This window comes from Pteropus alecto, unplaced genomic scaffold, assembly GCF_000325575.1.
Source record: "Pteropus alecto unplaced genomic scaffold, ASM32557v1 scaffold61, whole genome shotgun sequence".
NCBI lineage: Eukaryota > Metazoa > Chordata > Mammalia > Chiroptera > Pteropodidae > Pteropus > Pteropus alecto.
The window spans coordinates 12,958,652-12,974,812 of record NW_006434835.1 but is presented as its reverse complement, the minus strand read 5'-3'; positions in this window follow the sequence as shown (position 1 = coordinate 12,974,812).

Here is a 16,161-nt window from a genome sequence, read left to right as displayed (position 1 = left end):
CTTTAAGAGAGAATAGGAAGAAAGATTCTAAAACAGAGAGTTTTATCAAATCAAAGATTTTTGTGCTATAAAAGGGAAGAGAGAAATGAGTGTAGCTGGAGGGACAGAAGTGTTCAAGAAAGAGATCTTATCTTTGTTGATTTTAAAGAAGAAGAGATAAAGTATGTTCATATGCTGATGAGAATGACTCTTTAGAGAAGAAAGTATTGATGAAATTAAGAGAAAAAGAAAGAATTTCTGAAGCAATGTTGTTAAATAAAAGAAAGTGCTCAAGATTGTGTACACAGGTACAGAACAACAGATAAAAATCTATATTCTAATAGAGTAAACAAAGGGGAACACTGTGATTTCTTTTACTCAATGCTGGTACTCAGTGCTGCTATAGATGGCAAAAATCTGTGGAAATCCACTTCTGATTGCTTTAATTTTTCTCTGTAAAGTAGAAAGCAAGATATTTAAACTGGATAGACAACTGGAATAAAACAGGATTCCCAGAAACAGATCTACGCAAATATGAATTCTTGATGTGGGAAAAGGTTATCATTGAAAATCTTTGCTCACTGAGCAGGACTATGTACTAAATTGCATAAAGTGGTTATGCATATGGAAAAACAAAAATGCATCTCTGTCTCGTATTACATGACACACAAATTAATGCCATTTGAATCAAAAACTAAAGTGTGAAAGGAAATACTTTAAAAATTTTAGAAAAAAATATCTTTGTGACTTTATGTATGAAATTAGTTTTTAAAATATGATACAAAAAAGTAAACCATAGAGTAAAATATTAATATTTTTCATATAGAGATTAAAAATACAAGCCACACACACTAGGAAATATTTTCAGTGAACGAAAGAATAATGTCAAGTAATGATTTTCATAAATTAATAAGGAAAAACAAGCAACCCATTATAAAATGACTATCAGGGGAAGAAATTCTAAGATCCATTAAGCCTGTAAAAAGATGCCAAATTTTGTTAATAATCTGAAACTGTAACTGAAAATCACATTGAGATACACTTTCAGATCTACCAGATTTACAAAACTTAAAAAAAAAAAAAATAAGGAAATAGGTTGTATTTAACAGGAGCTCTCAACTACTAGCTAATAAGAGAAGAAATTGGTACATTTTGGGGGGTGCTTCATTTTCAGTTTAATTTCCGCTTGTGCATATTTTATATTTCAAGAGTTTCATCTGATGATACATGCTACAATTTCTTTTTGTATATAGTAGGAGATATGGCCAAAACTTTATATAGCATAATATTTTCAAAATTGCAAAATATTGGAAACAAGTCAAATGTCCATTAGTAGTAAAACAGACAAATAATTTACAAGCATATATAGATGAATCTCACAAACATAATGTTCAGTAAATTTTTAAAAAAATCTAGTTACATAGTAGTACATCAGTATAAATATATTTACATAAAGTTAAAAACTCAAAAGTAAGTAAAAATAAATAACACATATTTTAGGGATATATTTATGTGTGGTAAAACTATAAAATAGTACACATTTAGGATAATAATTATATCTGGGAGAGAGAAAACTATGGTTAGGAATGACTACATAGAATTCTTATAAGGCACTATTAATTTTCTATTCTTTAACTTAGACAATGAGTTTGTATTCATTTTATTATAATTATTATTATATTTTAATTCTAAATACACATGTATTCTTTTGAATCCTGGAATCATTTCTCAAACTTAGATTTGTTTTTTTGTGTGTGTTGATTTCCTATTTGTTTCACTCTTAATGTGAGCAGCTAAAACACATTTATTCATTCAAAATCTATAGGCATTGGATATACAAATATCACAGATCAGAAAGAAACAGTGGCTAATGTCTGTATAATGGAAGAATGTTAACGTATGTATGAAAAGCTTTATTTATACTGCCAATGTAAAGAACTGAAACCTGTTACATAAGAAAACTTGAATTTGGTTAAGAGATCGATACTTTGGGCAAACATGTAGAATTATGATTTGGGGAGAGTAGATTCACGCCATGAAAGGAGGCTTGAGGACACTGTGTGCCTCTGATCTTCAGCAGAAGTGGCCACGTGCCTTCTGAGCATTCACAGGAGAAAGGTATTATATGGATATTAAAACAGCCTTGAAGGTGAACAAGTAGCAGATGTTAAAGGAGAAGTCCATGTATAGAGAAGTCCATCCACCCTTATATCTTGGTCATGGTGGAAGTTTGAGCTGCTTCCTATAGTGGACCCCGGTCCAAGAATTTTCTGAATTTGTTTTTATATTATATATATTTTTATATTTTTTTGATACTAATTACAGTCCAGCTAATTTCTTCTACTTCCATGGAAATCTTTGTATATTCTTATTCCTTTTATTTTAGGCCAAGGTCCCAAAATTATAGAGTCATAATCTTTTATAGGTCTTGAGAATACTGAAGTCCAGGTAGAAAACTATAGCAAACCTATGGTGTTTAGTTTATTCTCGTCGAGTAAGTTATGATATATAATGCTCTCTGGTAACCTGAAATAGCTCATGTGTTGCTATTCTCTGACCCCAGACATCTACACCTCCTCTCATACAGTGCTTAATTCCGTCTCAAGGAGGAACTTCTTCTTTGGAAACAAACAAACAAACAAAAAAACCCTTTTATATTATTGCATGGGGCAGCAGAAAGAAAATATGGCTTCTGTATTGAAAATCCAGTGTGATTCCCATTTTTTATTAAATTTAAGAACAAAGAACACATCTTACCATCTTTAAAGACATATATATTTCTGAGCCATATTGGAAACTAGGGATTATATTAAGTCCTGAAACTAGTCTCCAGACTGTGGTCAACAGGCAAGACTAGAGATGACTTGGGTACTGTTGGGAGACACCAAGATTTAAGAAGAAGAAAAAAAAGTGAACTTAAAAGCTACAGTATAAAAATGAAGCTGACATTTGAGAATGTTCATAGCCTAGGTACTGAGAGGCAAGCACATAGTGAAGTTTAGAGCAGAGTTCAACTCATTCTACCAGATGGCATCTTTCTTCCCGAGGACTGTTTGAAGTGTGTCATCTGCTCAACTTCTAAAGCATTTTTGTTCACAGATATTAAAGACATTGACTGGATGCTAAAAGTAAAGAAGTTGAGTTGGACCAGGTTCTTTTTTACAGTTCTTCTCATTCGAGCATTCTGTGATATACAAATGACTTTCACTAAAAATCTGTGAACACCTAGATAAGCACATTGAAAATCCTGATTGCTTATAAAAACAAACAAACAAACAAACAACAACAAAACTTTTCTGGATGAATTCATGAAATGAGAGATCAATTTTGTTGGGAAAACTCAATCTTCCCTGCTGAGCATTGAAAAATCTTGTTAACGATGCCTTCAAAATCCCACTTTGATCGATATTCTGGAGATTAGGAGGCAGGAATATAATTTTTCTACCTCTTATATGCATGGCCTCGAAATGATTTTTTCATTTTTTTCCCTCTCAACTCGGTTTTCTCCTGTGTAGAGATTGTGTTATTTCTCTTTCATAGGTGTTTTGTATACATTAATTATGAAATGCATAATGTCTACTAAATTTCTTGGCGAGTTACAAATGTTCCTTAAAAATATTATTTTTGTCATCATTATTATTCCAACTTATAGTCATTTCATAAATCTATCAATTAATTAGCAAACATTTATTGATGCCTGAAAAGATACTGCCCTGGGTACTGGGGGGTGGCAGGAGAAAAATTTTGCATGAGGTCTGAGCCTGAGTTAGCTTGTAATCTAACTGGAGTAACAAAACACCTAGACACATATAAATTGAACTGTGGACAATAAGAGCAGAAGAATAGTATAGGAGCTCAAGTTCAGTCTATTTCCATCATATTGGGCAACAGAGATGGACAAAGTTCCCTAAAGACTGAATCTCAGATAAGTTAAGTCCTGAGGTCTTGAGTTAACAGGCATTAGAGACTCTTTGTTAAGGGGGATTAACATATGTAGATGGAGAGAGGGTGGAGGCACATCTAAGGCCACCCTCATGTCATTAGTTTCTGTGTTCATTAATTTGGCAGACACCCTGCTTTATAAATGATGTATTTCTTGTGGCGTAAGAAGCAATATATATTTGGTCTTTGTCCCTGGTTCTGGGCACACGGATCCTAAAACCCTTGGAATCTCTAGTGGGATAAGAGTGTCTTTGCATGCTAATAAAATGACTAGTGGCTTTGGGTCCCTGAATAGCTTCAAGATGGGGGATGGCCATTGTAAAGACCAAGGCAAGATTAGAGGGTTGAGATTTTCAGCCCCACCACCCCAAACCTCCCTTCTCTCCTACCTCCCCCACCTCTGGGAGAGGAGAGAAGCTGGAGGTTGAATTTAATCACCAATAGTCAATAATTTAATCAATCATGCCTACCTAATAAAACCTCTATAAAAACTCCTAAAGGACTGGGTTCTAAAAGCTTCTGGGTTGGTGAACACTTTGAGATGCCAGGAGGATGGTGTGCCAGGAGAGGGCATGAAAGCTCCATGCACTTTTCTTCCATACTTTGCCTTATATGTGTCTTCCATTTGGCAGCTTCTGAGTTGTATTCTTTATAATAACCCAGTAATATTAAGTAAACTGCTCTTCTGAGATGTATGGAATGTTCTAGCAAATTATGGAACCTGAGGAGAGGATATGGGAGCCATCAAAATTAAAACTGGTTAGTCAGAAGGACAGGTGACAACTTGGGACTTAAAGCTGGCATCTGCAGTGGGGGCAGTTTTGTGGAGTCGAGTCCCTTTAACTTGTAGGATTTGATGCTGACTCTAGGTAGATATTGTCCGAATTGAATGGAATCATAGGAAACCTAGTTGGTATGCAGAGTTGAAGAATTGATTGTTGGTATCAGAAGTAGTGCAGACAGTGTTTGCTAATTTGGTAGATACCCTCCTTTATAAGTTCCATTATTTCCAGAGCAGAAAGGAAGTTCACAGCAGTGACTCCCAGATAAAGGTGTGTCTCAGTATAATTTCAACCACAATTAGAGAGAGCCAAGCTCATAGAAGGTTAGATTGAAGGATCTGTGTGGCTGATAAGACAGGTTTTTGAAGAGATTCATAGAATGCTTTTTCAGGGAAGAACCCAGTGAGAGAGGACCTGGAAGTGGCTTGATTACACAGTCACAAAGCACATAACGGCAACAAAGCTAACAACTTCATTCTGTGGAGTGTATAGCGTGAAAATTGAAAATTCAACCATCTCTTTAGTGTGGGATCATATTTTACTAGCCAAGAAACTTCAAGCTAATATTGGGGAAAAGCCTTGGGAAACTGGCCATGTAACCTAGTTAGCGACATGCACGTGACCCCTTCATGCTGGCTGGGATTATGAATCTGAAGAGGAGCATTGTTTTAGATCTCGACTATATATCTCATGACCTGGGAAGCTGGATGCTACACCCTGACATTTTTTTCCCCCAGAGCTTTATTAGTAGATATGTATTACCTACAAGAGAGAAGATGAGGAGACTTGGAGGAGGTAGGGAGCCAGGGAAGCAAAAGCAGAGGAAGAGAGCAGTGGGAGAGAACACATTTATTCCAAAAACAATTTACTCGTCCAGTAGTCATTTTCAGTATTCTTCTTGCTATTACTGAGGTAGAGAAAGGAATATGATGCTAGAAGGGGGCGCTCTTTATATCTCTCTCAGCCAAACCTCCTGCTGACAGTCTCTGCCCAGGAACCATTTTTCTCTAGCAATGATCTGTGACAGTTTTGATGGATGACCACAGGGCTACGTTCCTAAGCAGTGGAGAAGGACAGAGGATTCCCCGTGCTTACCTAAGTCCCTATTCCTTTCTGTACCTGAAGGCATTATCAGATATCAAAGGCAAGGGCAGGGCACCCCCATCAGACTGCGATGCAAGTTTAACAAGAGGCAGTTATGTCTAGGGAATGTCTGGGCTCCACAGCCAACTTCTCATGGAGCTTCGTGGGATTGTTGTTATTATTAGTGTAATACTCATCTAGGGCCTGCCCTCTGAGGATTCCAAGTGCTGTGCAAACATTTAAAATAAGCATCGTGCTATTGCTCATAAATTCTCCCAGACCCAAGATTTATAGCACGTGGCTGGTGAGTATTGGGCTGTTTTTGTTTGTTTGTTTGTTTGTTTGTTTGTTTTAGAAAAATAAATGTGAAATCAGTTGTGAGGGTCAAGTCTAAGGTGCCAGGATCAGCTTTTCCAGTCCATCTTTCATTGGCTGAGCAAGAATCTCCTTTAATGCTAAAATCTTTTATCCCTGGCTTTGTGTGGTAGATTCTCAAGGACTCCACTTTCCAAGCTACAAAATAACATACCGTGTCTTCCATTCTACTTACCTCTTGAGTTCTTCATCAAAAGGTTGCCTCTCTTATTGATTTGCTGATGATCCAGAGATTTGTGTCTCTATGGCATTTGCTTATGGATGTGATTTTAAAAAAAGTACTTTAATCCTATATTATTCTTCAGCCATGTTGGGGTAAAGAGAGAGGGAGGCAAGAATATTGTTTTCTGGAGCAGCAGTAAGGACCATGTAAATAAAAAGGAAGGTACAACTGTGAAATTTTACTTGTGTTATGTCAATCCTAAAAGCCATTAGCAAATTCTGGGTGACAATAATGTTTGAGAGTAATACTCTTTAAATCACGCTCCATAAACAGTAACAGTATCTATCTTAAAAGCTTACCAGTAATGTCTGACACCTAGTAGGTATTGAATAAACATTTATCGAATGAATATGTATACATATGTATGAGTGCTTATTCACTCATGCACACACACCACTCAATAACTCAAAATACTTTTAGTCCCACAACCTGAGAAACAATGCAATTTCATCCAAGTTGGCACTTTCAGACATAGTGCTACTACACTAGATGAAGCAATTTCACTACAGGCTGTTTCCTAGAAGTTTTGTTTTTGAAATGATTATCTCTGTGTTTTGTTTTTTAGCTAGCCAGTAGTTTTGTAATTAGACTTTGTTTTATATAGATTTTCCTTTTGAACATCCACTATTTCTGTATCCCTTGAAGGTTGACAGCAGAACTGGCAAAATGTCAAGAATAATTCACAAAAATGCCAATACATGATATTCTTCAACAGAAGGAATATCTTTGGAAGATTCTCTGTCTGGGTTAATTAGTGTTCTTTCTGAATCTCTCACAGAAATATCTTAGAGCTGCTTTCATTAGTGGCTTCATCCATAGCATCGAAGTCCTGATTGGGATTTTAGTCTGGCCTTAATACAGTGATATCTCTTCTGATGATTTCTGTCCTTTGACTAGAACAGGGATTTCAAGAAGACTCATTATTAGCTATTGTTATGAGAAATTGGCTCCTCGGCATGGAGTTTAGCCTTTGAACTGATTTTTTTTTCTAGTCCTGGAACATGGAGGGCATTGCAAGAAATGCTCTATTTTAGATGGAATCTGATGGAACCTCAGCCCCAAATTCCACACTGTGGAAGTCCTGGGTTATTGGCCTTTCCCTCTCTGCATTGCCCACCCTTTGCCTCCCCCACCCCCAACATCCCCACATAAAGGAATCCTTTCATTTCGGGTAAATGCTCTTCCCTGTCAAAATGCATCAGCTGTTACCCTGAATCTGAGTGAAGTTAAGACAGATTTTGAAAATCACTCCCAAATAAATGTCCTTTTGTAGCTACTGATCCCGTTCCCTCTTTTTTCCCATTGGATTCCTTGACGTGAGTGGGAGGTGAGATAAAAAGAGGAACACTTTATATCTTGAGGAGCTGTACTCATTCTTCAATTGTATACTGTGTTTAAAGCCATTTCATCTAGGTAAGAGATAACTAAAAAATAGCTTCTTCACATCTTTCTGTTCCTTCCTTTCCCTGAGGACACATCCTATTGACTTTCTAAACGATAGTCCTTGATTTATTACATTTTTTGTTTTAATAATTGCAGAACATATTTGTGTAACACTTTTATTTCTGAAAGCCTGTTCTTAAACATCATTTCATTTGATGTAGCAGAGTAAGGTGGGAAGGAAAGGCAGTTTTTAAAACATTGTTTGTTTGCAGTTTACTTCAGAGAACCTGAGTCTGAGAGAGGGGAAGTGGCTTTGACAATGGCAGAAGAGTCGGAACCATTGTCTACTAATGTTACCTTTCCCTGTGCATCGTCTCTGAGGAACACTCACAGAAAGTCCTGGGCCTTGTTAACAGATAGTGGTTCACTTACACCTGAGGTATTAGGCCCATGTTTCACCCCATCTCAAAGGAGGCATCTATGACCTTGAGGATATACAGGGAGAGCAAGGCAGGATCAAGCTGCTGAGTCAGAGGATGGATGGAGATGAGGAGATGTGGTTTCAGGACAAGATTTCAGTTAGATCGCCGTAAAATGTTTGCACAGAGAAAAACCAAGTTATTATTTTTTAAATTAATAATTTGAACATTTATTGACCGCATATTCTATGATTGTTCCAGGAATAATAATATGTGCTTAGGATATAAGGATGGTACAGAGTTTCTTCTGGAGGAACACTCTTAAAAAAGAAATATATATTTAAAAAACCCACACATCTAAGTGTTCTGGATCAAGATGTCAATTTGAACCTTGTGCATTAGATTTAATTCACTTCCTTCTCAAATTCACATTCACATGAAAAAATATGTATATATATATATGTATTTATTTAAATGTATGTATATGTATATGCATGTATATATGTATACATACAAACTAGGAGAAATTAGCATCAGCATAGATAAAAAAAAAAGAATGTGTACAAAAATGTCATATCGACAGTATCAAATTGAATGCTGGATAGATAAACCCAAGATCCGATAACTGTGAAGCCATATTATAAAGGGTTAGGAATACATAGTCTTATAACTGGGAGGAAGGGAAAAATTTGGAACAATAAACAAATGTATGATACATGGGCAACCATAACTTTTAAAAATAACTGTTATACTCCTAAAATCATTCATAAAGCTAGGATTTTATCTTACCTACCTCAATCACCCATCCTTTCTTATTTGTTTGGGTCCTATCCACCCCAATCTAGGTGGGCTTAACCACAGGGCTTGTGACCAATGCAATGTATTCAGTGGTGACAGAGTACCAGTTTCAAGCTTGGCCCTTAAACTTTTCTGTCTTGGCTCGCCTTCTTGTGCTCCTGTGACTCACTGTGGGAAGCGCATGCCTCAGATGTCTGCTGTTCTAGAAAAAGATATTTGGAATAATTTGAATCTGACCCGCAACCAAGCCTATATCATTTTAGCAAAGCCATGGCTTAAACCCACAAAAGCAAGAAAAATCAGTGTTTGCTACTATAACCTATTAAAATCTTGAGGGTGCTTGTCACACATAATTATTGTGGCAATATTTGACTGATGCACCAAGGTGCTTATTTGTTATACTTGGCCCGGGGCACAAGCTGTTTAAAGATGGGGCCTTACTGAAGAGGATTTGTTAGTAAGCAAAGTCGTATCCATTAGGGACAGACAGCATTAGCTCAGCTACCTTCGGTGTGTCACAGTCAACTTAAGGGGACAAAAATCCAATTATTCTGCAAACGGCATCAAGGTTTGTTAGCACATAATGCTCTCTGCAGTTGTTGTAATGTAAAGCTATGCAGATCGGGTAGGGGCACCCATCAAGGTAGGCAGCAGGGGTTGAAGGAGAAAGGTTGAGGGCAGTGGAGGCAAATTTTAATTCTTGGAAATACAGGTGGAGTGTGTACTGCAGACAGAGACACACAGAGAGAGTGTGCTCTGGAGAGATGCCTGGTAAGGAAGAGGCCTTGCTCCAAACCCTCACAGCTTAGACATTTGTAGGACCTGGTAAACAAGAACCAGGTCCCTACTAAAGTTGAGCTGCTACATTAAACACAGATGACCAAGAGTCACAGACACAGAGAAATAGATTCATGTCAGAAGAGTAAAACGTTCTTGCTGAGCAAATGCCTGTAGTTATAGCTGCCTTCCTCCTCCTCACTTACAAGTGGTAAAATCCTTGTCTGGCAGAATAAAAATACAGAGTAGCAGGGAGCAGCTAGGTCATCTTCACTAGATTGCTAAGGAAATGCCCCTATTTCATCGGGCATTTCTTGTGGCCAGAGCACTCTGGAGTGAGTCCTAGCCTGGTGACCTCACAAATACCCCGAATGTTCATCCTGGAGTCATTGACATTGTAAGATTCGGGCTCCCTTGGTGATAGCCCGGACCCTCCCATCCCTCTGCCCCCTGCCCCTATGTTTTGGAGAATTGAGGTGTTGCCTTCTATATGTTGAATCTTAGGCTAGTAAGTAATTTTTCTTTCTAGTAATTCAAGTCTATACTATATCTTGGAAAAAACATTCTCACGGTACCAAATATGTGAATGGCATCCTTTCCTGTTTGGTCACCCTGATACAGGTTTCTAAAATATACATATTTTTGTATAACATTGTTAATATAAATGAAAATCTTGTATGGTGAAGTCAGATATACATGCTCTGTTTACCATCTTGAATGGTAGCTTGGTGGCATTTTCAAAATCTAGTAAACAGAACTTGACAATGGATTATATATGGGAGAGAGTTAGAGGTTTTGATTCGTTTGAGAGCCTGAGAGATAAAATTATATAAGGAAAGCACATACTGTATAGAGAGAAATGAAGAAAATTCTATGTAGCCCTAACATTGAAGGACCAAATAATGGAAGAGACTACTCAAGAAAACTTAGATGAAATTTTCAAGGTCGTCAGGAGAAAAATCAAGATATGGCACCATCCTGATAACAAATGGAAGAGATAGTTCAAAAAATTAGTGGGTAACAAACAATGACGTATACCGTTGAGAAATGGGTATGATACAGATTGAACTGGCCATCAGACTGGAAGGTTGAGTAATCTTGGCCATCTTGGAGAGATCAGTTTTGAGAGGGGTCCTTCCACAGACTGCAGTGTTAGGGGAAAAGAGAGGTGGAGACTGCAAAAGTCAGTCATCCTTTAAAGAATTCTGTTTGCCAGCCTTCTCCCTGTATCCTGGTTATTTGTTTACTTGACTTTGATACTCAAAGGGCAATAAGATCTTTAGGGCAGGCACTATGACTTTATTTATTTTCGTCTCACCATTGTCTAACACAGAGACTGGCACAGGGTAAGCATTCACTAACCGTTCCTAAATGAATGAATGAATTACCAGCTGGAAGCAACATGTTGACAGATAGTCATATCACCTTTAGCAAAGGAGCTAGGGAAAGCATGATCCCCCTGGAGAGAGTTCTCTAAAAGCCTTAGCAAAGCTTTTCTATGCGACCCGGAATAGATGCATTGCTGAAGCTACAGTCTGCAGAAACTGCAAGGGTAATTTTAGGTCATCAGGATGCCATTTCCCTAAATGGAATAACTAGTCCCTTGCTGGTTGGAAATCAAATGCATTCTTGTGAGAACGTTTTCGGTACACATACCGGCGCTGGCCTTGCTGGTTTGAACTGAAGCTTTTAGCTCTCATTCTATACGTAGTGGATTTGGGTGTCCATTTAAAATGGGAAATGCTATTTAAAATATCTGATAGTCCATTAAAGTTCATCATTCTTTCATCTCACCGTCTCCTCTCAAAAGCAAGTGCTGGGCTGCACCACTTCACGCTGGAAGCAGCTTTTACACTGACACAGCACACAAAAGCTGATTGTCTCTTCGTGAAGGGGTATGATCTTCCCATCTCCGAATAGGTCACTTTTTAGAAAGCATTGTTCCAATCCAGCTAATTTCAGTATGATCATTTTCTTCTGTTCAGTCTTCGCAGGAAGCATCCATTTTGCAACTCTAAATTCCATTCTGATTTTTTTTTTATACTTCATCCCTCATCAAGTATTTTTCCTTTTTCCCTTTTCCAACAGATACTTAGTATAGTCATATATCTGCATATATACATTTGAATATATACTTGTGTATGTATATGTATATAAGAATTTTTATACCTGCATATATTTTATCTTTAAGGAGATTAAGGGAAGCGGATAGAATCATTTGTCTCAAATAGTGGGGACTGCTGGCCAATTGTCAGTGGCACCCCAAGGTAACCGAGTTCAATCTTTACCTCTTCACCCTTTTCTTCCAATTTGGAATGAATAGAGTAGAAGGTATTATCTCTAATTAAGGCTTCTCTTAGGTTTGGCTAGGTTTTGCTAAAAATCTTTTTTGTTTGGCTAGGTTTTACTAAAAATCTCTTACGTTTGGCTAGGTTTGGCTAAAAATCTCTTTTGTTTCAGTCTGACATGAGGGTCCAGACTGTTACTGTGAATAATAACCTCAGTGACAGAGGAGTTCTTAAAATGGCAAAGCCCTGGATCAAAACAAAAGTATCTTTCTCTCTTTCTCTCTCCTCACTCTCATACCTTCTAACCTCCACTCCTTCCATTTGTTCTATTATATGGACTAAAACTTGCCACTGAGACGCCTCTTAGTGTCTAGTTCACCGCCTGTTCCTCTATAGGTTTCCCTGACATTTATCTCCATGGGGATCTCTCCTTACTCTGAAATCACCCAGCTCTTATTTTTGCCATGCCTCCGTATTCTTCACATGCTACCTTGACATTTTCCTAATTTTTTTAAATAACGTATGGCTGCATTCTAATTTTTTTAGGGTCAGAGGTACTAAATTGTTTCAGGTCTGTTTCTCCTTCAATCTTAGAGAACACCGACACATAGTAGGTGTTCAATCAGCATGCCTTCTGGTTCCCTGACGAGATCACTGTTTAAAATTATATTTTTAAATGTCTGATTGTGCTTTTCAATTTTGTGTAGCCTTTAGTGATGCTCTTCTCCTAGGCAACCAGTTTGGGCTTATCCCTTAGGACATTGCTCAAGAACAAATTTTTTAAATTTCAAAATGGCAGACAATATTTGGTTGTAACTTTGTTAATCATTAAGATACCATATAAGCGCTTATCCAGAGGTCTCAAAAGCATGAGTATTTGTGGACTGATTAATGATTTCATGAAACATTTCATTCATAAGATCTTTTTTTTTTTTTTTTAGACTCACAAGGGAATTATTTATAGTAGATAAGCCAAGTATTACTCCATATTAGAGAAAGGTGAAATTCCTTAACTGACTGAATGTCTCAAAGCCAACACATTGCGAACTGGAACTAAAAACCAAGTTTTCTGACTCCAATGGAGTTTTGTTTGTTGTTTTCTTGCTTCCCCTCTATCAGAATGTTCTCCTGGGTATTTAAAAGTTTTGTGTGTGTGTCTTCACACTCCAGGGAGTGTGACTTCACTCCCTGGAGATTCAGGATGTGTATTTTGTTTTTATTTCATTTTGTATTCTAATGTGGTATCTCTGTCTTCCGTGGCAATATAAAAGTTTTTCCCAGTGTGATTTTTTTTTTTTTTTTTTAGCAAATTTGTAGCATGATATTTTAAACAGAGTTCTTCAAATGAAATTTTAAAAGGTTGGCATGTTAGGGCTGACCTTTACACAGAGTGAATCCAACTTGACATTTCCCATGCTTTAAGATGAGGCTTTTCCATGATTGCTTCCTTTCCTCACTCTCTCTGCCTTAATTATTCCCCGATCTCTCATACTAAAACTTTGCTCAAGTGTACTCCATTGTACCTACCAGTGGCCTCTCAGAAGAGCAGGTCAAAAGCAATTACCATTACAAAGTGATTGGCTTTTACTTACAAGAACCAAGACTTATGGGAAGAGTACACTTTTATTATCTTTCTGTGGCTGAATCAGTGCTTGAAAGGGTCCCCTGCAGAGCTCAGTGCATCACTTCACTCAAAGCAAGCTCCGTAAATACAGTGTCATCATTATCAGCTGAATCCTTGAATTCTCCTAGTGGAAGAATGTTAAGCCTCAAAAGTAGGATGGAGGTATATATCTGCCTTGGGTTGAGTAACGTCCTTCCCAAATTTATGTCTAATCGGAACCTTAGAATGAGACGTATTTGGAAATAGGTTTTTGCAGATGTAATTGATTAAGATGAGATCATGCTTTATTAGTGTGGACCTTAAATCCTATATGGCTAGAGATTTTTGTAAAGATAGGAGAGGACACACAGAGATAGTGACACAGAAGGAAGATGGTCATGTGAAGGTGGAGGCAGATATCGGACTGATACAGCTACAGGGCAAGGAACGTCCAGGATTGCAGGCGACACCAGCGGCTAAGAGAAAGGTTTGGAACAGAGTCACCCTTTGAACCTTCAGAGAGAGTGTGACTTTGCTGACACCTTGATCTTGAACATCTAGCCTCCAGGACTTTGAGGGGATACTTTTCTATTGTTTTAAGCTACCCAGTTTGTGATAATTTATTACATTACCCCTCGGAAACTAATATGAGCTTCTACCCTTGAAAGAAGTGTGCTTTCTTTGAAGGGACAGCATACATACAAAATCTACTGCTAAGCAATGGCTGCCAGTGTAGTTTATGTGTGGCTCATCCAATTCTCAGGGATGAGCCCAGTGATGTGGTCGCTGAAGTGACTATGGGAACATATGACATGAGATGCACTTTGAAAGTTAAGTGGAACATAGTGAATTATAAAGAATGGAGGAGAGACTCATTCCAGGGAGATGATTTATATGCTTCATATTGAATTTGGGGGAGTGGGTATGGGTTGTGGACAGCCCTAGAATAAGAATAGGGTGCAGGTTTTTGGATTGTACCATTTAGATTGGATGATGGGATTGGAGACATTGAAGGTTTCTAAATCCTGAGGGAATAAATTAATCATCCTTTTACTGATTATTGATAAGGTTACTTTTTCTTCCATTTCTAATATATTAAAAACTGTAGGGAAGTCTATATCGCTTGGCAGGGGGAGAGGCTCTGGCTTTGATTTTTCCCAACACTTTGTTTTGAATGAATTACTGTCAGTTCTGGTTAGCCTGCTTTAATTTGACACAATCAATGAGAGACTAGTGTCCTGTGAAATTGTTTCTCTGAGCCTGGAACGCCATGAGATGGCCATTGAGAGACTGATTATTCCGGCCATTTTTTTTTTTTTTTTTTCTTTACTGGAAGAACTGGCTTCCGGGAAGGCCGCCTCTTGAAGACATTCCTATAAGAGGCCAGGCCTATTTGCAAACTCTGCTGCTGTGACCCTATCTTGGTTGAGAACCAAGATTCATCCTGTGCACTTGAACTCTGTGTAGGCTTACATTTCTTCTTCCAGAGAGTGAGCCAAGCTTCAACAAGGCTTTCTCTTACACTTAAGAACACTGTGGCAAGTGTTTTATTCGACCATGGTGAAGTAGTATTGCTTTTGGCAACAATACAGCAAATTCCAATTCAAGCAAAATGTGGATAGGAAAGATTTTATTTATAAACTGAGACCATTCCACAGCATTCACTTTAAGAATACCTGAGTACCACACAATGGATTTGATTAGAAAAAGAATGAAAAATGAGATTTCGTGATAGTGGGGTTTTTTTCATACTTCGATTTTGATAGTGAATTGACATACTTGCTATTGATAATGAGATATTTTAAATGTTCAGGGGTTTCTGTCTCTTTTAAACATTTATTTTATATTCCATAAGAATATCATAATATTAAAAGGTTCATAAGTGAGTAGATGAAATAAGATAAATAATATTCACAATGTCTGGCACATAGTAGGGGCTCCATAACTATGTAATGAGCAAATGAATAAATTAATGAATAGAAAAACACATATCTAATTTTCACACATATTTCTGGCCACAAATACTTTCTAAATGCATTTTAATGTATTTTGCATATCTAAAGGCATTTTGCCAGATGAGACAGGAGTGTGTTCATTTTTGACATGAAGTTGAAAAAGAGTAATACCAAAGTGAATAAAACTTAATTTCTTCTCTTAATTAGTTCAAAATTTGGTGAGTAGTTGGAGTCAAATACTTAAAAGTTATTATATAATGTGATGTGTAATATACTGTTATATCTGGGAAACAAAGCAGGGGCCAAGAGCAAGCCCCGTTTCTTTCCTCAGGAGCTCACATACAGACTTTTACTAGAGAAGGACAAGTTCAAGCACAATTCCAATAAGCTGCATTGTACTCTATGGTCATAGAAGGCCTGGATGGCAAGTGGGCCCTGAGAAGGAAGCCCCTTACTCTGTCTAGATCACATATAAAGACTCTGGTAGAAGTTACCAGACAAAGATCCAGTTATCCAGCTGGTGTTCAAAATGGAACAAAGCGCAGGCCTCGTTG